Source organism: Pinus tabuliformis, chromosome Q (genome assembly GCF_031772625.1).
Source record: "Pinus tabuliformis cultivar Carrire ecotype Pingquan chromosome Q, CPIR1, whole genome shotgun sequence".
NCBI lineage: Eukaryota > Viridiplantae > Streptophyta > Pinopsida > Pinales > Pinaceae > Pinus > Pinus tabuliformis.
The window spans coordinates 414732811-414741606 of record NC_142296.1 but is presented as its reverse complement, the minus strand read 5'-3'; positions in this window follow the sequence as shown (position 1 = coordinate 414741606).

Here is an 8796-nt window from a genome sequence, read left to right as displayed (position 1 = left end):
CTCATTCTTCATTAAATCCTCATGATCCAAGTAAAATTATATTTGAAAACAAAGAAATATTTAATTTAAAAATTGTTCCAATCATTTCTTGTTTTCAAACTTTTAATCATTATAATGATTTCACTAATCAAGAACCCATCCTGATCTACGATTTTGCTAATGATCACATTACCTTTTCTATTCCTAATCCATTATCTCAAGCACAAGATGATGCCGATAACTATTCCAATTGCGTTTTGGCTAATTCTTGTAAGAAATAAATCTTTTCAATTATGTCCCAATTGTGGTGTATCAATAATTGTAATATTTCTGTAAATAGTGGTTTGATTATGTTTCAATCCTTTTGGCTTCATTTAAATTCACTTTCATCTTTTATTTTTGAACTCTTTGATACTCTATGTTGGTATGCTAAATTGTTCAATATTGCACATGCATAAGATACATTAACAGAAAAGGATAAAGTTGCAATTCAAAGCTTTATTTTTGAACATCAAGAGCCATCACTCTTCCAATTTTGTTCAATGTTCAACTCATATAAATGTTCTTCTCCTTCTCAAAGGCATTTCCAACAAAAATTTGTTCTCGAGTGTGTACCTTTACAACATGGCCAGCCATCTAACACAATTGATGACCTTCTATCATATGTACATAAAACTGACAATTTGATGCAGGTAATTGCATTTAAAATAATATTTTCACAATTTGACCTGTTATCCTCTTCTTCAGATCACTTCCAATCTCTAACTAATATCCATCCATATTTTTATGATCCCATTGAGATCTGGTTAGAAGAAAAACTCCAAGAGAGGGTGAATGTAAATAAGTTACTTCTTCTACATACATTAACAATAGTTGTACATAATGTTTTCATATTTATTTATGTTGGTTTAAGTAGATTTATGCTTTTGTTACTAATGTTTGATGTATATATTCATGCAGAAAATACGATGATTGAATGGCTTCATTGGAAGTACAATTTCACTTAGCCTTAGTCCTATTTTTAGATTAGGATTAGGTGTAGTTCATCCTCATCTGGATTGAGTTTTATTTCAGTTTTTATTTTCTCTTTTAACCATTATTTATTTCTTATATTTTGTTGTTCTTCTTGCAAGTTCCCATGGATTTGATTTGTCGATTCAACTTTGTTGACAACTAACATTTCAGAAGAACAATCATCATATGACATTAGGGAGTTTTCTATTTTTTAATTTTGCATACATTTTGAAATCAATTGTTAGTATTATTCTTAAAATTGAATCTTTAAAGACAAACTATCTTTAAGCAATATTTGCAAAAGTAAGAAAAACCCTGTCAAAGCACACAACAATAATTCTAAATCAATAATTATGCTTTGAAACAAAAGAGATTTATTAACACATCATCCTACAAGATAAAATCAACATAATCTCATTTTTATTTTAATCCTCTATTTATCTTATAATATGTATCTCAAGGTTCATTCTCTTGATTGTCTTCTTTCTGATTTGATAAGAATTTTAGGCTTAGCTGGATTGTCTTTTCATTTCATTTCACAATAAAATGGAGTAATGTTTTCTCTTTCAGCTTGGCATAATCATTGGGTGAGTCATTTTTATGCTCTAATTTATATTAACAGAACCTAATATATAAGGATCACTTCAATGAAGATGATTTTGTTTATGTTCATTTTCAGCTTTCCTAACAAGTAGAGTCCCTGGTTTTTTGTTCTTTGAGTTTAAATCTTTTTGTTATTTGTTAATGAACTATCTTTAACCCCTATATTTAAAGAAAGTAAAACACATTTAACAACAGTTACTTAAGGTCATGAGTTCTTTTGGCGAACAAGTTTAGTCAAGTGAATAGTAGTCAACTTAAATATTTTTACGCCATCCCTTGCTCTTAAGGAGCAGTATGCCACCCCATCTATTAAGTAATCTCTATGATATTAATAGTAACCATAATTAAACATAAAAACAAAAATGGTCAATTGAAGGATAGGAGGTCTCATCATGAGCCGACCTACCATGATCATAAGTTCTAACATTGTGACATTACCATTATTGGTCACCAAGCTAAGGTAATGAATTTCGACCACAAGGTTGAGAGACAAGAGGTCTCATCACGAGCTGGCTTGTTCACAATGTTAGATCTTGTGAATGACATTGTCGTTAGCTGGTTACCAAGCCAGTACAATGATCTTTATTTGGCATTCAAATGAATTTAATATGATCTTTTGCAACTATGCATTTATTCCTAATAGATGGGACATTGACACTTGAAAGGGTTAAAAGACATCCTTGTTGAGGCTATAGATGCCTGCTGGCAACAGTGGCCATGCCAATGGTATAGAGGTTAAATTAATACTATGTTTTCTTGATTAGTTTGTTTACTCGAAAACTGATGCCCAACTAAGTTGATTGTTGCACATATAAATTTTCTAAAACATTGAATCCATGGGGTAAATTTTTACAAGTTCATGAACAATAATGGTATATCTATTTATTTGACAACATATAATAATGAAAAAATGGTTAGGATATCTGAAGTTGAACATTTCAAATTGTCTAATTATAATTCTTTCATTTTAAAACTAGGTTTTGTATCTTTACGACAGAGATAACTGCTTCTCCCCAGTGTGTCGCCATTGTTGTAGTGAAAACACAACACCCCCATTTTATTCTATCATAATAGAAACAAGGACCCTTTTTTGCGTTGCATGTAGACTTTGAGTGTGATTGCTTCATTTCAAGTCTAATTTGCTTTTTATTTACACTTGTTTTATTTTTATAGTTTGCATAAGTTTGATTAAGTTTGTTTGTTAATAAACTTTGTAAATAAGTTTTTGTTTTAAATATATTAATTAATTAGATTAATTAATAAAACATAGCCCCCGAGACCAAGATTCATACATTAACCATATCATAATGTGGTAAGTGGCTTAGCACTTTTTAATAAACATACAAATACAAAATCTGAACCATATGCCAAATGGCTTTAATAAAAACAAACAAATATAGGTTTCGGTGATATATATTATAAAATGGCTGAAGTATTATGGAGGACCCACATATGGCGTAACCCTCCTCCACTCCCTTATATCAGAGACCCTCATATCAGAGTTTTTGTTATGTGTCACCTCTTAAAAGCTCTGATATGACAGATATCCAAAATTTCGATATCATAGAACCTTCAATCTCTGATATGCAATATAACCTCCGACCTCCATTATTTTTTAATCTCCGATATGTTGGACCCGATTTGATTTAGGTTTTGGATTAATTATAAAATCACATCCGCTCTCATATTAGAATTTTTGAAATGGCACATATCTAAAATCGTTGATATGACTTAATCTTCTGATCGCCGATTTGGTTGCGGATCGATGGGCTTTATCACAATGATTTAATATAATATTGCATCCGCTCCTCATCGTAACTTTCCATATATCACAAGTTTTGTAGAGTGTGTCATGTTAAAACTTTGATACTCCAACCTTCAATATCCATCCACGTTCGCCGCTTGTCACACTTTGGTTTGGTTGTTACAATTAAGTTTTGAATAAGTCATTGTTAATGGTCTCAGGTTATTTATCATTGGGATTAGTTTAGATTCAAATTATTTGTAAAACACTGATTGCTTTGTTGTATTTGGATTACAGGGCCGATTATGGAAGAACTTTCTCTTTCGATTTAATTGAACATTTGAACCACTACATCACTAAAGAAAGATAGAGGTTGTAGAAAAAGGCTATTCGGATAAATTTTTGGAAACTACCCTTCTGCTCATTCAAAGACTGTTCGAATCCAATCCAAATAAAGCTTCTGAGATATTCTAAGTTCAACTTGTGATTCAACAAAATACAAAACCTCAACATTCATTTACTTTTTACTTCTAATTTGTTGAGAAACCGAAGGGATATGTTAACTTCGAAACTCTGTATAAATATCCATCTCTTCAATAAGATCATGGAGGTCGCGATTCACCATATGGGGTCTATTCTATGATTTAATTTGTGCTTATAAACTATTGTTTAGTGCAAAGAGAGTTATTGTAGAGATTGAAAGAGGGTTTCTGGCTCTGTTATAATTGCTTAGCACTATTGCAGGCAATGTGATTATGGATATGAGCTACTCCAGGGCTGCATACTTTATAATAAGATTTGGTATTGTTTAATAAATTTCCATTTTTGTGTACTATTACAGGAATGATGAATTTTCATATTTTTGTTAAAGTTTTATAATTAGTTTTGATTTCCATTCTAAGTAGTATGTTTCTTTGATCTCTAACACTATTGTTGAGTCAATTGTGATATACCACTGAAGTCTTGTAGGAGCTATCTCCAAGAGGCAGAATGGGATCAAAATCATACTTAATTCATTGAATTATACTTGTGCTGAATGATAACTATTTATTATTCATTTACAAGTGTATTTTGCTTTTATGTGTATTAATTGAAATGAACTATTTCTTTTGATTAATACAAATTTTATAATGAATTATGTTTAAAATGAATTCAGGCTTGTAGATGGACTTACCTTAATAACTATTTATTAAAGTAGATTCATTTTCATAGTTTTTAAAACCTTTTATGAGTTTAAAAACTATTTTGGAATGCATAATAGAATATTAATTCTGAATTCATTCATAAACCAGTGTTTCCCCCTATTTTAGTTATATTGCTCTCGGATTAGGAGAGGTCTATCCCATTTTAATTCGAGATAGGTTTTTTTAGATTAGTTCTGCATTTACATCTTAGTTTGCATCAAGTAATCTCTTAAAGAGACAAATAAATCATTTAATTGCGGTTTGATCAACCTTTTTAAATCGATCAAACTTTTGTGTCGATTACTTATTTAAATTACATCTTTAAAGATTGATATAAAGGAAATGTAACATAATATGATGTTGATAGATTAAATCTTAGTTTAGGTTAGATTAGTATTAGGTTAGTCTTAGATGACAGGGTAACTGGACCCATAACTAGTCAGAACCATCCTCTTCAATAGAAAAGGAGTTGCTTTAAGTTCTCGATTGGGTAGTCTCCCCTAATGTTGATGGAGGACACTTTTTCTGATCAACACATGACAAGGTAATAGTTGATGTGTTTATATAACTAACAACCGGGTGATGTGACAATGCATAATAACAATCAATTGCAACAAGGAAAAGGTCAAAGAAAGAAATTGGGCAAGAATTATTTTGGCCATGTTTGGAAAGCCTAATTCCAAATGAATGAGTGTTTTGCATACATGAAGTCTTCTTAACCTTAATCTTGTCTGACATTATGTGTATATGTGCTAGATTCATGAACTTGTATTTTACATGTATATTAGCTAGTCTCTAGTTATAGGTGGCTCTGTCAAGGGAATTGGAGTCCCTTGAGAGATGGAGTGGATGCGTTCAGTTGCAAGCAACTTGCTTAGCACAATAAGGTAAGGTAACCAATGTATTGTTATGTTTATTTAAGCACTGACAACTATGTGTTGATGGCAATATGATGCAAAGTATTTCATGGAAAAGAAATTTCCATCGAACCTTGAAGAAGGGTCAAGTTGAGCTTTCCCTTGGAAGCACTAGGAACCATGGGGATTGAATCATGGTGTTTGTTGTTAGTACTGTGCTTTTGGTATTTTGGTGATTTGTTGTCCTTGATAGCGATTTTGTTTGCGTCTTGTGCATGGACATGGCACTCTGGTTGTGGTGTCGTATTGTTGTTGGTTTGCCATGGTTTTCTTCTTGTTTGTTTCTTGTCTTGCCTTTTATGTTTGAGGTTTGGGAATTAGTTGGGAAAGAGGAAAGTTAATGGATCCCAAGGAGAGTTAAATGAAACCCAACATGTGATGTAAGGCCTAGATGAAGCTCAGTGCATGTATAAGGGAAGATGAAGGCAAGCGTATAACAACTAGTTGGATTGGATGGGTCCATTGGTGTAAATGAACGATGGTGGAACAATCATGAGAAAAGTAATCATGAAAGGTAAAGTAAAAATATTTGAGGCATTAGATGCCTTAGCTACATTGGGAATTATTGTTCTCGATGTTGTACATGCATTGAACGGATAACGGAAGTTCTCTTAAACTTGACCTTATGATATCTGATAATTGTTTTGTGATCATGATTGTGTCCATGCATATATATGTATACATGTATGTATGTAGGTATGTCATTTTCTGACGAGATCATGACTATTTTTTACTAATGTTATATATATGTATGTATCTATGTCACTATCTGACAAGGTCATCAAGAATCATTCTTGTGGAGGAATGATTGCTTATGTAGGTGAATGGCATGAATGGATTCCTGGTTCATGAGGAATCAAGTGGGAAGAGTAGCCTGATAGATCTTTGAGGTCAATATCATGTGGATATGAATTCATATTATGTGATTATACTTTGTTTATGTTTATGTTATGGATAGGCTAATGCTGAGAGATACATCAACGAAATGAAAACAATGTGATGTGCGACATGTTAGGATTAGCATGGATGACAGAGAGACACTAGAAGCAAGGTTGTTTGGTAGAGACATTGTGGTTTTGGATGTGTGATACTACTGTTGTGAATATATTGTATATGTTGTACATGTTGCATCTGTGATGTTGTGCACATGTGGTGTTGTGTATATATAGTGTGTGTACATGTTGTTATGCAATGTTATGTATAGGGTGGTACATATAGTGTTGTGTGAATATTGCATATGCAGTGTTGGGCATAGATGGTGTTATGTACATGTTAGATATGTGTCGTTGTGTGCATATGGTGTTGTGCGCATGTTGGATATGTAGTGTTGTGTATAGATGATGCTATGTACATGTTGGATATGCAGTGATATGTACATGTGGTGTTGCGTGCATGTTGTACATGTGGTGCTATGTACATATGGTTTTGTGTGCATGATTGTACAAGTGGTGCTATGAGCATGTGGTGTTCTGTACATGTTGTACATATGGTGCTGTGTACAAGTGGTGCTATGTACATGTGGTGCATATGGTACTGTGTACATGTGGTGTTGTGTACATGTGGTGCATGTGGTGCATGTGGTGTACACATTGTACAGGTGGTACAATGTAAATGTGGAATTGTGTAGGTGGTGCCGTGTACATGTGATGTTGTGTACACATTGTACATGTGGTGTTGTGTATAGGTGGTATTGTGTATATGCGATATTGGTGTATATGCGGTATTATGTGCATGTCATACATGTTGTGTTGTGTACATGCAGTATTATGTATGTGCATGGTGTACTCGTGGTATCATGACACGTGTATTCGTTATGTTGTACTCTGTGTACGTATATGTATTGTGTTGTACATCGGGTGTAGGTGTATGTATGGTGTTGTGGTGTACACTGGATGTACGTGTATGTATTGTGTTGTGTTGTACACTGGGTGTAGGTGTATGCGTTGCATGCCAGGTATAGGTTCATGTATTTCATGGTGTTGTATGTTGTGTGCGGTTGTATGTGTGTGATGCACACTGTGTGTATGTGCACACGGTTGAGGAGAAGGCACTGGGTGTTTTTCGGGTGTGGCAACCAATCTGGTGTGTGTACAAAATAAGGACAATGGTAGAAGCTAAGGATTGGTTAAAGGATAAGTATCAATATTTTATTTTTATTTTATTATGCATGTGATTTATGATTCTGGTATATGATGATTACATGTGATCTATGATTATGGTTTGTGATGGTTACATGTGATTTATGGTTTTGATCTATGATGGTTGTGTTTTGAGCTAACCAATGAGGTATGATTTGAAGTTATTTCAATTTATTTTGAATCTATGGAATTATGTGCTTAGAACAAGAATGCATGAACATGCCTGGTTGAGTGGTCGAAATCGACTGCAAAAATTAGTAGCAATAATGAAAGGAATTGGAACAGGTAATAGTATGCTGGTAAAGCACTTTAGGAGAATGGCCATTGTGGGACACTAGTACCCAATAGTGTCCATTGATTTCCATGAGCATGCTATGACCGGTATGATGGTTTTGAGGTAAGTATATGCCTTGGTTGTTTGACCTTCCAATGCGAGGAAGCCTTGCCAAGGGATGGACCGCCCGGGGATAGGGGATATCGGGGAAGTTGGAAGGTGAGCGACTGCATGGAAGGGGGTGACCTGATTTCTTGAGGGATTATGTAGCAGAGAAGGGAAGGTTGAGGTGGATTTGTTTTGGTCATTAGCATTTCCAGATGGAATCAGATGCACATTGGAATTGCGCCCTGGAACAATGAGCCAACAACTGTTCACTGAGAGGACAAGTGGCTCAAGATTATAACATTGTACATCAGATGTAGCTTTGACTGTCGCAGTGGATTCTGGACTTCTTGGGAAGGAGGTGAATCCTGGTATTACTTTTGAGGGTGGAGGTGTGATCCTATGGATTCCATTGTTGATTAATACAAGCATTGTATCCTTTCATTTGTTGGTTTAGAAAATGTGCATATGTGTATATGTGGTTATTGTAAATACTGTAATGAGTTATGTTATAAAGCTCCAATAAATGGTATGTTTGTCATGTTGTCATGATGTTTTTCTTTTGAGCATGTCATTCATTGTAAATACTGCAATGAGCTAAGTTATAAAGCTCCATGGGAAGTATGTTTGATTTTCAATGGTTTTACTGAGGTCATGGTGTGGTTTAACGCCGAGGATGGTGTTCCCCAAGGGGGGGGTTCTCTAATAGTCGTGGTGAAAATTCCATGTAATAAAATTTAATAAAGGAAAAATAAGACCACAGGTAAAGGACACTTATTGCAAGCTGAATGTTGGGCAAAGATATCCTAGTGGGCATCATTGGATGTGTTTATGGCTA